The sequence below is a fragment of the Hylobates moloch genome, unplaced genomic scaffold, assembly GCF_009828535.3.
Source record: "Hylobates moloch isolate HMO894 unplaced genomic scaffold, HMol_V3 SCAFFOLD_7, whole genome shotgun sequence".
NCBI classification, from domain to species: Eukaryota; Metazoa; Chordata; class Mammalia; order Primates; family Hylobatidae; genus Hylobates; species Hylobates moloch.
The window spans coordinates 51000654-51005704 of NW_026652282.1; the positions used below are offsets into that span (position 1 = coordinate 51000654).

At 39.0% G+C, this 5051-nt stretch overlaps 1 pseudogene; it reads left to right on the forward strand.

The window, feature by feature from the left end:
- Positions 1-1511: 1511 nt before the first annotated feature.
- On the forward strand, positions 1512-4839 carry LOC116811087 (zinc finger RNA-binding protein-like; annotated as a pseudogene).
- Positions 4840-5051: the final 212 nt, after the last annotated feature.

Below are 5051 nucleotides of genomic sequence, written 5' to 3' on the forward strand. Positions count from 1 at the left end.
AGGAAAGAAAAAGTATCCCAGAGTCCTTATATGTAATCAAACTTAAGTTGTTATCAGCTTAACATAGTCTTTTATAAGATTTTATATGATAGCCCAATTTTAATCACAAAGAAAGTAATTATGGAAGATAAACAAATGATAAGGAGAAAAGGAACAAACCTTAGCATCACAGAAAAACATTGAACCACAGAAGTAAACAACAAAATTAGAAGAAAGAAACAAATGGCTGGAGTGAGTCCATAAATAGCAATAATAACCTTGAATGTAACTGGATTAGATTTTTTAACTAAAAGTATAGACTCAGTGAATAGATAAAAAAAGACCCAAGTATATGCTGACTACAGGGAGTCACCTCATTTCTTTTTGTTAGTTTGTTTGTTTTTGTTGTTGCTTTTTGTTTTGTTTTGCTTTTTTTTTTTGAGACAGAGTCTTACTCTGTCACCCAGGCTGGAGTGTAGTGGCACAATCTCAGCTCACTGCAACCTCTGCCTCCTGAGTTCTAGCGATTCTTGTGCCTCAGCCTCCCATGTACCTGGGATTACAGGCACCCACCATCGCACATGGCTGATTTTTGTATTTTTAGTAGAGATGGGATTTCACCATGTTGGCCATGCTGTTCTCAAACTCGTGACCTCAGGTGATCCAACGCCTCAGCCTCCCAAAGTGCTGGGATTACAAGCATGAGCCACCTTAGCATTAAACACCAACAGACTAAAAGTGAAGTGATGAAAAAAAAATTATGCAAATGGACACCAAAAGTGATCAGGAGTAACCATTCTTATATCAGATAAAATATACTTTATATCAAATACTTTTAAAAGAGACAATGTAGGTAATTTTATAATGATAAGGTGATTAATTCAGCAAGAGGATATAGCAACCATAAATATATATGAACCCAACATTACAGTACTCAAGTATATTAATACAATATTATGGGATTTAAAGAGAATGATAGACTGCAATACAATAATACCAAGATATGTCAATGCCCCACTTTCAACAATATATAGATCATCTAGACAGAAAATCAACACAGAAACATCAGACATAAACTATGTCATAGACCAAATGTACCTAACAGACGTGTGAACATTTCATGCAACAGGTGCAGAATATACATTCTTCTCAACTGCTCTGGGGTAGCTAATATGTTAGCCCACCAAATGGGTCTTGATAAATTTGAGGACAGAGACTAATCAAGTGTAATTGAGGAGATAGAGATTAATCAAATATCATTTCAGACTTTCAATGGTAAAAATCTAGAAATGTACAACAAGAATAATTTTGGATAACTTACACATACATGGAAAGCCAATAGGACATGGTAAAAGAAGTTCTGAGAAGAAAGTTCATGGCAATGAGTGGACAGATTAAAAATGAAGAAAGATTTCCAATAAATAATGTGACCATGTACCCTGACAAGGTTTTAAAAAAGAAAAGAAAAAAGGAGCAGTGCAGATAAAGGAGGCAGCAGAATAGTCAGAATTCAGAAGCATCACCTGGAAAACATGATTCCCACATGCTCTGTCGTTTCTTTCACCTATGTGTCCAGCTAGTTAGGGTAAGATACCAAAATGGTGACTGGTAACTGCTTTTGATTCACTCACAGTTGGATGGTAGCAGGAGTCACTGTGGCTCAGTGTAGGCAGCAGCCAGATTCAAGCACAGCCTATTTTCATCCAACTACAGTTGGTAGCTACACAGTCCATCAGGCTCCAGTAGCTTTTCATTTACTGTTGCCTATGCACCAGCATTTGCCACAGTTGCAGTTACCAGGCCTGCTCCAGCAGTTGTTGCTGCTGCTGCACCAACTGCTGCTTATGAAAGCTACCCCACTGCACACACAGCAACTGATCATGGTTATACTCAGAGGCAACAAGAACCACCCACCTGCCGCTACTACACAAAACTACCAGGACTCATATTCATATGTGAGATCCACAGCTCCTGATAGCTTATCCTAAGCGCTACCACCAACAACTAACAGAAACTGCTGCTAGTATAGCTGCCAATCTCTAACCTTGGCCTTCTGTAGCTGAAGCTATCAGACTGCTGTTAAAGCCCAGGCACAACTCAGTATACTCAAGCCCAGCAAACTCAACAAGTGACAGCTATAAAATGTTACAGCAAGTTCAGCTGTCACTATTTATCCTATATCCTCCACTGTACATCCATTAGCAGCTGCAGCTGCTGTGGTGTCATCCTATACTCAGAGTGCTACTTACAGTACCACAGCAGTTATTTGTCCTGGTAAATTTTATTCAGTTTATGAAGCAGCGGTGTATTCAGCTGCATCTTTCTACAATTAACATCTGCTTGAACAGGAATTATCTTTATTGAAGAAGCACAATTCCAAAATACAAAATAAACAACTGAAGCTAAAACAGCCTCCCAAGCCACCAAACATTCACAATCTTGATGTTTGTAACATCACCTGTGCCATACTACAGACTTACAAGCAACAATTAGAAGGACAGAAACAATTACAAGTTGTTGCTTCTGCTAATATTTTGTGAGGGTTTTTTGCAGCCTCACAAAATACCGGCAGAAGCAACGACTCTACTCATGGGACTCAAAATCAGCTACATTGTAAGCTCTTCAATGTCTTGTACTGGAGCAGATGCAACAGAACCAAATGTTACTACCCAAGCTACTTTTTCAACAGCTGTGTCTGCTTCAAAATCAACTACCTCTTCTTTAAGCAATTGTACTGTGAATACTTTATCAATTGCAACTTCTTCAGTGAAGAGTCTTGTGACCACAGGAAATTCATCTCTTAATAGCACATCGAAGACTAAAGTGTCAGCAGGGCCCACAAATATGGCTGCCAAAAAATATCTACCCCCAAAATCAATTTCATTGGTAATAATAAGCCGCAATCATCATGAAATAAAACACAGTACTTACAAGGAACTGCATCTGTTAAAAGTATTCTTTTTACCTCTATGGTGCAGATTCCTGAAGTAAATCAAGAGACAGTGTTGCTGGGCGCGGTGGCTCACGCTTGTAATCCTAGCACTTTGGGAGGCCGAGGTGGGTGGATCACGAGGTCAGGAGATCGAGACCACGGTGAAACCCCGTCTCTACTAAAAATACAAAAAATTAGCCGGGCATGGTGGTGGGCGCCTGTAGTCCCAGCTACTCAGAGAGGCTGAGGCAGGAGAATGGCGTGAACCCGGGAGGCGGAGCTTGCAGTGAGCCGAGATTGCGCCACTGCACTCCAGCCTGGGCGACAGAGCGAGACTCCATCTCAAAAAAAAGAAAAAAAGAGACAGTGTCAGAAAAAAAAAAAATCAAACCTGTATATTTTGCTGCTTTCCAGAATGATGTGCAGCCAGTGGGTCATGATTACCTGCAGGAGGTTTAAAATGAAGAAGGAAATGTAGTTCACTTCCATTGTAAATCATGCAAGTGAAGCTTTAATAATCCCAATGTTAAGGAGATTCACTTAAAAGGGTGATGACACATACTTCAATATAGAAAGAAGAAAAATTTAGATTTGCAAGTAGAAGTAAAGCCTAGTATTTTTGAAAGAAAGATTCAATAAGAGAAAATGCAAAAGCAAATGCAGAAGGACTACTGATGAAGGCAAGAGGAGGAACGCTGGAGTATGGAAATGCAATGTTATGAAAAATGCATGTTCTGGAGGAAGAACAGCATCATTGGGATGATAACCACCAAATGCCTGATGGAGAATATCCTCATGATCTCTGGTCTCAGACTCCTTCTGGGAGTGTGACCAGGCATTACTCCTCAGCTACAGGGGCCTGCACGCTTACAACATCCTGACTCATCTGATGACTTCTATGTAATGAGAAAATATGCAATGATTTATCTAACTGAAAAGAAGTAACAGGAAGTTCAGAAAATTGTTTCTATTACTGAATATGCTTTAAAATTTACTTCAGGCAGTTTTTCTGAACATGAGAAGAGCAAGAGTAAAGAAGAAGGTCATAAGAAAGAGGAGGTAAAGAGAGTTTTAAAAGAAGTTATGCAAGTGGAAGTTTTGACAAGAGGGTTACTTCTCCAAGGACAGCCTTGTTTTTCTGCATTCAGAGAAACCTTCAAAGACATTATTAAGCCATATTGCAGAAAACCTATCCAAACAGCTTGCTGTTTTAAACATTGAGAAGTATGAAATAAGATGTGCTGTATCTGAAGTGGTGATAATTTTGAATTCATGCGTGGAACCCAAAATGCAAGCCGCTGTCACTCCTATCGTCTCCAATTATTCAAGAAGATAGCATGGAGAAAAGAGATCTAACTTCAAGTATGGTGAAAGACCTACCCGATGTCTTGGACAGGTAAAAATGCCTCGATGCTCGGGTTGCTCTATGCCATGCTAAGTGATTCCAAGCTACAGCTAATAGTCTGCAGTACTCTGTGATTATCATACGTATTCTTCAAGAATTCTGTAAGCAAGTATTCCAACTTGGTCTAATTTTCCAAGCTGGGCTATGGAGTTATTAGCAGAGAAAACAATCAGCTAATCCTTGGATCCCTGAGCAGATGCAGTGAGAAGAGTTTTCAAGTACATTTAATCAGTGGTTATTATTAAAAGTAGTCCTGGACTTCTGGAACTTTGTAAAAAGAATTACTTGGACACCTTGGCAACAATGACAGACCAGTAGTGAGAGGACATCACATCCAGTGCAGTTTGCATTGAGCCTCCTTGCATTCCTCCAGATACACAAAGATTTAGGCATGGATCCATTACCCCAAATGAGCAAAAATTTTAACATCCACAATAGGAAACGAAGAAGGGATAGTGGTAGATTTGATAAATTTGAAGCTGAGGGGGGGAAGAAAAGCAAAAAAGATTATGATAACTTGTAAGAAGTTTCAGTAAAGCATCAGTGTTAAAAACAACAGATGCCCATTGTTGGTTGTTTTTCATTCATAAAAATGTGTACTTTAAAACAATTGTAAAGAATTTCATGAAATGACCAAGTTTTTTTATGACACATAAAAAATGTACAGTTAGGTGTTATATGAATGGAAAAACAAAATGTGTGCTCTGACTAGGAGGCAAACAGTGGTTCACATTT